Below are 11,929 nucleotides of genomic sequence, written 5' to 3' on the forward strand. Positions count from 1 at the left end.
GTTCCGGTGGTGCGTTTTGTCAAGGACTCAGCGTCAAGAAGCAAGCGAATCCAGCGTGAACAGCATATTCCATGACTACCCCGACGTGTCCTCCGAGAAACTGGGACTAATCAAGGGTCCTCCAGCCAGCCTGCACATGAACGAAGGCGCCGTACCCAAGTTCTGTAAGGCCAGACCCATTCCATACGCGCTACGCGAGCGAGTGTCACTTGAACTGGACCGTTTAGTATCTCTGGGCGTACTGTCGTCGGTGGCACACTCAGAATGGGCAACGCCCATAGTCACAGTGCTTAAGAAAGACGGCGCAGTAAGGATCTGCGGCGATTTCAAGGCCACAGTAAATTCAGCGTGTGCAACTGAGCAATACCCATTGTCAACCACTGAGGATACGTTTGCCCAACTACACGATGGGGACTATTTCAGCACTCTGGATTTACGGGATGCATACAGCCAAGTGGCGCTAGATGATGACGCTAAGAAACTTTGTGTCATTATTACGCCAAAAGGGCTATTTTGCTACAACAGGCTTCCTTTCGCGATAGCCTCTGCGCCCGCGATATTCCAAAAAAAAATGGATGAGGTTTTGGCTGGCCTTCCAGGAGCGCAGGCTTATCTGGACGATGTGCTCATTTCCGAAAGAGCGAGTGACGACGGTGAGGCTGAAAAACGTCTTGGAGCGCTTCCGAGAGCGTGGGGTAAAGCTAAGGTTCGATAAGTGCAAGTTGCGCAGCCCAGAAGTAACTTATCTAGGACATCGCATCGATCGCGATGGGCTTCATCCGACAGAGAAAAACCTTGACGCTATCATGCCGGCACCCGGCCCATGTAATGTCGGCGAGCTACGTTCGTTTTTGGGTATGGTTACTTTTTACACGAGGTTTCTGCCGAACATGTTAACCACACTTACTCCTTTGAATCAACTGCTTGAAAAGAATGCACCCTGGCAATGGAAACAACCTCAAGAGCTCGCATTTGATTGTGTCAAGCAAAACCTTAAAACAGCCAATGTTCTCGTACATTTCGACCCTTCGAAGGAATTTAAACTTGAATGTGACGCGTCTCCGTACGGTGTGGGAGCTGTTTTGTTTCACAAGACTGGTAACAATCACAGGCCCACCGGGTTCCGCTCGCGAACATTAACGCAGGCGGAGCGCAAATATTCACAGCTCGAGCGAGAGGCACTGGCACTGGTATTCGGCGTCACGAAATTCCGTGACTACCTTCTAGGTCGGAAATCTACCCTGGTGACTGACCATCAGCCATTGCTGGGCCTGCTGAGATCAGACAAGCAGACGCCCACAATGGCCGCCACACGGATACAACGTTGGGCGCTCCACCTGGGGGCCTACCGGTACCGGCTGCAGTACGCACCAGGACGACTGATGCTGAACGCTGACGCCCTGAGCCGACTTCCGCAGCGTTCTCCGGAAGCTGACGACGACGGTGAGCCGCCCGAATATGTGCTGTCGCTGAACTAGCTGAATTATGGCGCTGTGACATCGCGTGAGCTGAAGGCATTAACGTCTTCTGACCCTGTCCTGGTCGAGGTCAAACGGTACATACTACATGGGTGGCCCAGGAACGCAAACGGAATGACCCGGGCCGTACTGCCGTTTTTTGACCATAAGCTCGAACTATCGATAGCACATGAACTGGTGTACTTGGGTAATAGGGTCATAATACCGACCTAAGTTAGAGAGCGAGCGCTGAATCCTCTACATGAAACGCACCAGGGTTCACCGGCAATGAAATCTGTCGCACGTTCTTTGTTCTGGTGGCCAGGCCTCGACAGAAATATCGAAGAGCTGTCTGCTCAGTGACAGAACTGTGTGCAAAATCTCCCGATGCCAGCAGCGGCCACCTCCGTTAATTGGCCTGAAACAGGCGGAACGTGGTCCCGTATTCACATTGACTACGCGGGTCCGATCTGCGGAAAAATGATACTCGTAGTAATCGACGCACATACGAAATGGCTCGAAGCAATACCTTTTGTCGCACGCTTCAACCGAGACTACCATTAACTGTCTGCGTGACATTTTCAGCAGGTTTGGAATACCCCGCACGATCGTTCCTGACAACGGAACCCAGTTCACCAGTCAAGGCTTCGCGTCGTTCTTGCCAAACAACGTTTTGCACCTTCGATGTGCTCCATACCATCCCCAGTCTAATGGTGCGGCGGAAAGAGCAGTGCGAACTATAAAAGATGGTCTTCTAAAAAAGAGGGAAGGAAACCCTGGAAGAAAACCTGGTACGGTTGCTTTTTAGCTATCGGAGGACTCCGCGAAAATCGGGTAAATCAAATCCCCAGCAGAGCTGCTTTTGGGCTATGAAACACGCTCACGCTTGGACACATGCTTTCCTCCAGCACTTCTAGGACTAAAAGAGAACAACGATGACTGGCTGCTACTACCTGGAAGTTAGGTGTTTGCCCGCAATTACGGTGCGGGGAGCAAGTGGACGCCCGGCCATGTGAAGACGACGTCTGGAGCGAGAATAGTGACAGTGGAAACATCAGACGGAGTCGTCCAGCGGCACGTAGACCAGGTCCTCCCGCGACCAGAAGCACCAGGGGATAACCCGGCAGTAACTACAACCATCAATAATTACGGAGTGCGAAGCAGAAGTAGGCGGTAGGACAGTTTGAAAGGATACCGGGAAGCTATCTCAGGTAACGAAAGATCTGATTAAGAAGCGCCAAAACATGAGGGCATCTAACCCTACCGATAGAATAGAACTAACGGAGCTATCAAAGTTGATAAATAAGCGCAAGGTAGCCGACATAAGGAAGTTTAATATGGAGAGAACCGAGCATGCTATAAAGAATGAAGGTGGCCTAAAAACAGTGAAGAGGAAACTAGGCATAGGTAAGAACCAGATGTATGCATTAAGAGACAAACAGGGCAATGTCATTAGCAATATGGATAAGATAGTTAACGTAGCCGAAGAGTTCTACACAGACCTGTACAGTAGCCAATGTAATCAGAGCGTTAATGAGAAAGACAGCAGTGCACAGCAATGCGTCATCCCGCCAGTAACGAAAGATGAAGTAAACAAAGCCTTAGAAGCAATGAAAAGGGGAAAAGCAGCTGGGGAGGATCAGGTAACACCAGATCTGTTGAAGGATGGAGGGGACATCGTGCTACAAAAACTAGCCACCCTGTATACGCAATGCCTTATGACCTCGACTGTACCAGGAGCTTGGAAGAATGCAAACATTATCTTAATTCATAAGAAGGGAGACGCCAAGGACTTGAAAAATTACAGGCCGATCAGCTTACTATCCGTTGCCTACAAAGTATTTACTAAGGTAATCGCAAATAGAGTCAGGGCAACGTTAGACTTTAATCAACCAAATGATCAGGCAGGCTTTCGAAAAGGATACTCCACAATAGATCATATTCACACTATCAATCAGGTGATAGAGAAATGCGCAGAATATAACCAACCTCTCTATATAGCTTTCATTGATTACGAGAAAGCAATCGACTCAGTGGAAACCTCAGCAGTCATACAGGCATTGCGTAATCAGGGGGGTAGAAGAGCATTATGTCAAAATACTGGAAAATGTATGTAGCAACTGCACAGCTACTATAGTCCTCCATAAAGTCAGCAATAATATTCCAATAAGAAAGGGCGTCAGGCAAGGAGACATGATCTCGCCAATGCTGTTCACCGCATGTTTACAGGAGGTATTTCGAGGTCTGAATTGGGAACAGTTGGGAATAAGAATAAATGGAGAATACCTAAATAATCTGCGATTTGCTGATGAGATTGCCTTGCTGAGTCACTCAGGAGGTGAACTGCAAATCAAGATCAATGAGTTAGACAGGCAGAGCAGATCGATGGGTCTAAAAATTAACATGCAGAAAACCAAGGTAATGTTCAACAGCCTAGCAAGGGAACAGCAGTTCACAATTGGCAGCGAGAGCCTAGAAATTGTGACGGAATACGTCTACTTAGGGCAGGTAGTGACAGCTGATCCGGATCACGAGAGGGAGATAACTAGAAGGATAAGAATGGGGTGGAGCGCATACGGCGAACTCTCGCAGATCATGAGTGGCAGTTTACCAATTTCCCTCAAGAGGAAAGTGTACAACAGCATAATCTTACCGGTACTCACCTACGGGGCAGAAACGTGGAGGCTAACGAAAAGAGTTCAGCTTAAGTTAAGGACAAAGCAGCGAGCCATGGAAAGAAAAATGATAGGTGTAACGTTAACAGATCGGAAGCGGGCAGAGTGGGTGAGGGGACAAATACTGGTTAATGACATCCTACTAGAAATCAAGAGAAATAAATGGGCTTGGGCCGGGCATGTAATGCGAATGCAAGATAACCGCTGGTCCTTAAGGGTAAGGGAGTGGATTCCAAGAGAAAGTAAGCGGAGCAGGGGGCGGCAGAAGGTTAGGTGGCCGGATGAGATTAAGAAGTTTGCAGGCAAAGGTCGGATGCAGCTGACAAAGGATAGTGTTAATTGGAGAGACATGGGAGAGGCCTTTGCCCTGCAGTGGGTGTAGTAAGGCTGATGATGATGATGAACTACAACCAACACACATTGCAGTGAGCCAGACCAAGCAACACAACTACAACGTACAGAAACGGAGAAACCGGATGACGGCATGACTGCTCGGCGCACCCCAAATGGCACCGGTTCCCCAGATATTCCGGTGGCCCCGTTTAATACAGGTGTCGCACAACAAACTCTGAGACGCTCAACGAGGGAACGCAAGCCAGTACAACGCTTTCACTTCTGAGGGGGAAGGAATGTTGCAACTTGATGTGTTTTCGAAGTGCGCGTGCGCGCACCTTTTATCGCCTAATCTGGCGATCCTTCAGAACTTCGGACTATCACGACTAACACGTGCTCCTTCCTATCTTCATGCCACTAGGCTACTTACAAATACGCCCTACACCTATGAATAAACATTCATTTTTGGTTCTACTGACCGCGCTGCTGCTTCCCTGGTCCGGCGTTACTGCGAGCACGCTATGGCTATGCTACACTAACCTTGCTTGCACATCTGGTCTCATGCACAGGACCGCATTACCGAAAATCAGGCTAGGAACCATGACCCGTTTCCAGATCCCTCTTACCCCTTCATACCTATTGTAATTCCACAGTGCCCTATTTTTCATGACAGCTGCGTTCCAACTAGCTTTATTCTTTACATATTTTTCATGCTCTGTCAGATACTCAGCACCATTATTTATCCACACCCCAAGATACTTGTACTCATCAACTACTTCTAGCGTAAACTTCTGTATTCTATGCTCGCCGACCTCTTCATGAAATATCATAACTGCAGATTTTTACTTACTAAACTTGAAACCTGATCTATCTCCCTCTGTACCGCATGTCTATCAACTTCTGTGAATCTTCCTTGTTGTCAGCCATTAGAACTATATCATTGACGTATATTTGTCCCGGTAATGACTGTTTAATCAATTCTCTTAGCTTGAAAAAAGAAAGGTTGAAGCCTAGTCCGCTCCTCTCTAGCTTGGTCTCCAACCCTTGCAGGTACAACATGAACAACAAAGAAGACAGAGGACATCCTTGCCTAAGCCCCCGCTGTATCTCTACAGGCTCTGATACATTGTTTCTCATGTTATAAGCACTTTGGCATCTTTATGTATATCTTTTAAAAGATTAATTACTCCATCTTCCACATCCAATGTGCACCGTATGTCCCACAGATACTCTTGAATAACGTTGTCGTAGGCTCCCTTAATATCCAGAAATGGTAGCCATAGGGGACTGTGTTCCTTTTCAGCAGTCTCTATACACTGCGTCAATGAAAACAGATTGTCCTCCAACCTCCTACCCGCCGCGGTGGCTCAGTGGTTAGGGCGCTCGACTACTGATCCGGAGTTCCCGGGTTGGAACCCGACCGCGGCGGCTGCGTTTTTATGGAGGAAAAGCGCTAAGGCGCCCGTTTGCTGTGCGACGGCAGTGCACGTTAAAGATCCCCAGGTGGTCGAAATTATTCCGGAGCCCTTCACTACGGCACCTATTACTTCCTTTCTTCTTTAACTCCCTCCTTAATCCCTTTCCTTACGGCGCGGTTCAGGTGTCCAACGATATATGAGACAGATACTGCGCCATTTCCTTTCCCCCAAAAAACCAATTATTATTATTATCCAACCTCCTTTGTTTCCGGAACCCATTTTGTAGCTCCCCTGGCACCTCATCCTCCTCCACCCAAGCCTGCAATCTGTCCTTTATAATCTGAATCACAACCCTCTACACCACAGATGTCACTGTTATTGGACGGTAGTTACTTACGTCAGCTTTGTCCCTCTTTCCCTTATATATCATGTTCATTCTACTTAATCGCCATTCATCGGGGACTTTCCCATCCAATATCATTACATGCACTACCTGTATTATTGTTTTCTTGAATTTTGGTCCTAGCTTCGTTAATAACATACTCGGAATACCATCTGGTCTTGTTGACGTGCCACTAGGAACCTTCTTCCCTGCCCTTTCGCACTGTCTTTGCTCAAGTAAAGCTATTGCAGTAACCGGTCTATCCTCTATCGATAAATTATGTGCAACATTTCTTCTTTAAATTTTTCTGTCATTCTTGTTCCTATGTGTTTTATCGCTTCATCTCCTTCTAGTCGAATACACTGATCTGAAACAATAAACCTTTGTTCTAGCCTAGTCTTATTACTCATTCCATTTAGATGCTTCCAGAATTTTTTGGGCTGCTTTTCTATTATTTATTTACTTTTGACATCCATTGGGTACACTTTCTTCTAATTTTCTCATTAACCAAATAGGATGCTTCCCTTCTACACTTAATGAAGGTATCCTATTTTCTGTCTACTTCAACTTTTGGTTCCCCCCAATTATTGAAATATCTGTTTTCCCTTTACGCTTCCTGACGTTTCTCTATCGCCCTCTTGACCTCCTCATCCCACCAACTTTTTGGTTTGCGTCTTTTCCCTTTTAGCTTCACTCGCACCTTAGCTAGCTCAAGATCCAGTAATCGAGTTAATTTGGTATAAATCCAATCTGTTTCACTATCCTCAAAAATTGCTTTCTCAATTTGTTTGGCTGCTGCTTCCAAGTGCTTTTCTGAGTAAAAATTCCCCTCTGATTTTTCATCTCGCTTCAGTCCTACTTTGGTTTCTCTTCTGAAACTCAACTTGATATACTTGTGGTCACTACCTAGACTTCTGGAACCATGTTATTCTTTGCTCATTACCCCTAATCTATTATACAGCATCTGTGACATTAGTGCATAATCTACTGTCGAGCGCAGACTCCCTGCCTCCCATGTTATGAGCCCTTCACTCTTCTCGGTACAGTTGCATAAAACTAAATCATGCCTGTCATACATGTCCTGCAGCATGCTTTATGTCGAATCTATGTACCCATCCAGGTCTTCTATATGTGCTTTCATGTCGCCTAATATGATTATTTCACCCTGTTCTCCTAGCTCATCAATGGCGCTTCCAATACATCCTAACAGTTTCCTGTTTTCCTCTTTGGCGTTATCTCCTGTCCAAAAGTACACAAAGCCAAGGAGTATTTGCTGCCCTGACACTTTTCCATTAAGCCATAAATGTTCCTTGCATCCCAGTTTAACGGTTTGAAAAAAATCTTACTTTTTTGAATGAATGCCAGAATTCCACCCCCCTTTCTGCTGCCCTCTGGTCTATTGCAATATTCCCATGCGTAGTCTGGGTTACAGGGTAGTTGCTCAATGTCTCTAAAATGCGTTTCCACTGCACCATATACCATTAATTCCTTCTGCCTTAACTGTTCTTCTATCTCCTCCCATTTGTCTATTCCTGCCTCCTTTCATGTTAATGAAACAAATATCTGAATTAACTTAGCCCTGGCGCTTGTGTCTATTTCTTCTCAAATGGTTCTATTGTCCCTTTCATCTTAGTTCTTCCTTTTCTGCACTGGCTCCCTGAGAGCTCTGGGCCCCCCTAAAAACGCTGTTGCCTGGCGACCTATCCTACTACCCACCCTCTCGCCAGTGGCACCACCGTTGTGAATGTCATCCTGTGCAAAAGGATGGGGCCTGGCCTTGTACACTTCCCTGTTAACTTCCATTGCCCCGTATCGTATTCGTCGACTCATTAATCTGATTACACGGTTAGCCTCAACGATCCTCTTTTCCGTTTCACAAGCCTGCCTCTGGACCTCTGGGATTGTGCATATGGTCGCATGCACACTACCAGAGGCGTCTCTAAGCCTACGCATCCCCACTTCTAACTGCTTCTCGAGATTCTGGCTCCTCCCCTTCAGCACATCGTTGAGACCAGCATGGATAACGACAAGGTGTTCGCCATCCATGCTGCCCCCACCACCTCCTGGGTTTGGCCATTCCATCTACCATGCACTTCCCTGACTGGGCCTCCACCTGCACCCGCCTGTCCGCCTTCACTGCCGTCAAAACGCCTCCCTCAACCCTCGCTACGTTCGAGTCACCGACTACCAGAACCCTGCTCCGCTCTAACCGTTCGATCCTGACGGCGACTGATGCCCTCCGGATCTCACTACCTGCCTCTCCCGCCGCCGTACGCTACTGTCGCGAGTTTTTACATCTTTCTCTTCCCCACTCACACCCTGCTGCGCTACTGCACAGTAGGATCGACAACCCTCATTCCCCACCTGACACTGCTCCGAACCGGGGTGCCCTGCCGGCCGCGACCAGAGCGCTTCCACCTGCTCTTCTAGCTGGGCCCGCTTTTCCCGCTCCTCCCTCAGCTCGCCCACAATTCGCTCCAACTGGTCGGCATTAGCCTCCTCCCACTTAAGCGACTCGCCGACTTGAGTTTCTAACTTAATCCGTTTCCCTCATTCCACCTTCAGGTCCACTTCGAGTTCCTTAATCGTAGCTGCCCATTCCCGTTTCATCATCTGAGCGGTCTCCTCAAAACGCTTACATATCCTGCACGCGAAGCTAGCCCCATCTGCCTCGGCTAAGCTCCTGAACTTGGTCTCGTCTAAATAGCACCAACGGTCGAACTCCCGGCACTGCACTAACTCCACGTCCCCGTCACCTTGCCTTTCTAGCTTGCCGACCCATCGTCCGGCCGTCCACACAACGTAAAAGCCCGCCAAAATTCCTACACAAAAACCTTCGGCACTACGCAACGTAAAAGCCCGCCAAAATTCCTATGCAAAACCTTCGGCACTACGCAACGTAAAAGCCCGCCAAGATTCGTACAGAAAAAACCTCCGGCACTGCGCAACGTAAGAGCCCGCTAAAATTCCTACACAAAAATCTTCGGCACTACGCAACGTAAAAGCCCTCCAAAATTCCTACACAAAAAACCTTCGGCACTGCGCGACTTGAAAGCCCGCCAAAATTCCTGCAGAAAAAACCTTCGGCACTACGCAACGTAAAAGCCCGCCAAAATTCCTACACGAAAAACCTTGAGCACTACGCAACGTAAAAGCCTGCCAAAATTCCTACACAACAACCTTCGGCACAAACACATCCGCTAGCCTTCCTACCCTTAACTCGGTTTAAAACTACCGCCCTACAGCATGTACAAACGCGAACACCAAAAAGCACTTAGCTTCAGACGTAGTCGCTGGAGTTCCGAAAAAAAGCGACCTCCTCCGATGGCGTCACGCGCCAAAAAAAAGCGCAGATACGAGCGCCATCTGCCGGGCCAGCGCCATGCAACGCGAAGGGGAAGTTGGGGGGGGGGGGGGGGTTCAGTGCCCACTGGATGGTTTTACGACTGCACGCCAAGCTCGGATGCTGTAAACGCATGGTACTCGCTTAATTCCGGCATCTGCAATTTACACGCTCATAATTACTCATTGAAAAACAAACATTTTGACAGATTTGCTTGCCTAGTTGGGTTTGAAGACTTTTAATAAACTCGGCACATCGTGTTCGCACCCATGCTCTGAACAGAAGAGGGGAGACCGCAAGGTGCGAAGCGTAAAATGTTCTGCATTTCTGGCCACCTGGCGAGACTGCAACCCCAACAACACTTTACGAACGGGGTATGATGGCTGCTGCATAAATTTTGAGCCAAGCATATTCTTCTTGGAAAAATTGAAGAGCGCAGTCAGGTACGATAAGTGATGTTATTGAAGGATATCAGCTGACGCATATGTGATATGCTTCACTTTCTGCTGTGTCACCGGATCTGTTTGGTTTATCTGTTTTTGGAGTTTAAATTGCAAATAAAAAAATGTTCGTGTCACTTTGCAATAGCTGATGTGACGGTAATTTTTAACAACAACGTTGGCTATTTCTTTGTCTCCTTATTGTCTTGGCCTTGATGCAGGGTTGGTTATTTTTGGGCAACAACTTTTGTATATTTTGGCTATGCCACTGCGCTCTATCTGGCAACACTACACTGAAACGAATACAATCCCGGGAACCGCGTATGAGTGTGGAGGCCGCTTGGACACCGCGGACTCAGTCGAAATCTTTTTGTGCTCTCATTTACTGCGCTCTCAATGTTTAATTTGCTTTGTCTGTGCTTTTTATTACCTTAATTTTCTTTCAAGCATCCGGTGAATGCTTTTTTGATAGAGAAGTTTTTGTCCACTCTCAAAACCGTTGGAGCGCTGTGTATCACTCTGCTACACGAGATAAAGGATCGTTGTGTCGAAGGATGGCAGCTACCTGCTACTATTTCTATATTATTCTGGATTGTAGCAGTTGGTATTAGCGCCTTGTCTCGAATGTTTCTCTTCTTCGATGACCGCCAAGCCCGTTTATTCCTATCGCCGAGTCCGAACTCTTCAGTTCATTTATTTTCGCTAGTCAGCCCGATACCGAGTTTCTTTTAGTTCCACGTTAATCTGTGGTCTGTTTTTCATGCCACTTTAACAACCTTGTAGCAATATTTAACTAAACTGCAGCCGAAGTATTTACTTTCATGTCTCCGTTACTGCTAATAATTTCACAACTAAACAAGACAAAGTTGGGTAAAAGAGGTGCCGATTGCAGAAGCACTGGGATCTTCCTTTTGCCACTCATGGTGACTTTGAACGCAAATTTCGCCACTGCACAATCGAATTTCTGCTGTTTTGGACACAGTTGCCATTAATGGTTTATTTCTCGAAAATAATAAAAATTGCTATCTACATAGAAGAAATATGCGTGCTCATCCTGGTTTCCGCGACAGCCACGTGTACTCTTTTCTATCTAAAAACGGCAGTACACCTCAAAGGAGACCATCCAACCAATGTCTTCGACCCACTGGCATGACGTCAAGGGTTTGAAGGCAAAAATTCTAAACCTACTCTGCTTTGCGGTAATGTCTCATTATGCGCATTGCTGCGCAATGTTATTTCTGTATCACTTAGGATTTATATAGCGCCCCTTCGGAGGGCTTTTGTGATTGAAATATGCGACTTTTGGCAGCGTGGTGCAGGAGGCGCGACAATGTTTGACGCATACCGAGGCAGCTCTAATCATTAGAAGAAAGACGGCTGGGGAACGCTTGAGATTTGGGAAACTTTTTCACAAGTAAACCTAGATGATTTTGCCAGGCAGGCCATGCCCCTTTGACATCGCATTGTTTATAGCACGGAGATTTCAATTCTATAGCAGGGGCTGAGATTCCTACAAGCTTCCTTCATGCCGAGAGAGTGCAGCCAGGCCTTATCCGCGTACAGTTGCCAGTACCAGCCCTGATTACAACGTGAACATTTTGGCAGAGATATGCCTGGTCGGGAGGAGAATTAGAGAGCAAATATTGACCCTACACCAAATATTCGATCAGAGAACTGACATTTCGATAGCGGTCCGAGCCATTCTGGGTTCACTAGTCTTGGGCCAAAGGCGCGCTTTATATATCACCTGCGAGCGAACGTCCGAGGTTCGTCGCTCTACAAATCAAGTATGCAGTTACGAATGTCCCAGTTGGCTTCTACTGGTTCTCACGACGTTGTAGCGCAGCAAAGGCACAGCACGAAAAGCTGGAAGACGACCCT

The 11,929-nt window shown here is 47.3% G+C and overlaps 1 pseudogene; it reads left to right on the plus strand.

Moving 5' to 3' along the window:
* Positions 1-1,301: 1,301 nt before the first annotated feature.
* Positions 1,302-4,751, plus strand: LOC144118762 (uncharacterized; annotated as a pseudogene).
* Positions 4,752-11,929: the final 7,178 nt, after the last annotated feature.

The sequence above is a fragment of the Amblyomma americanum genome, chromosome 2 (genome assembly GCF_052857255.1).
Source record: "Amblyomma americanum isolate KBUSLIRL-KWMA chromosome 2, ASM5285725v1, whole genome shotgun sequence".
In the NCBI taxonomy this organism is placed as follows: domain Eukaryota; kingdom Metazoa; phylum Arthropoda; class Arachnida; order Ixodida; family Ixodidae; genus Amblyomma; species Amblyomma americanum.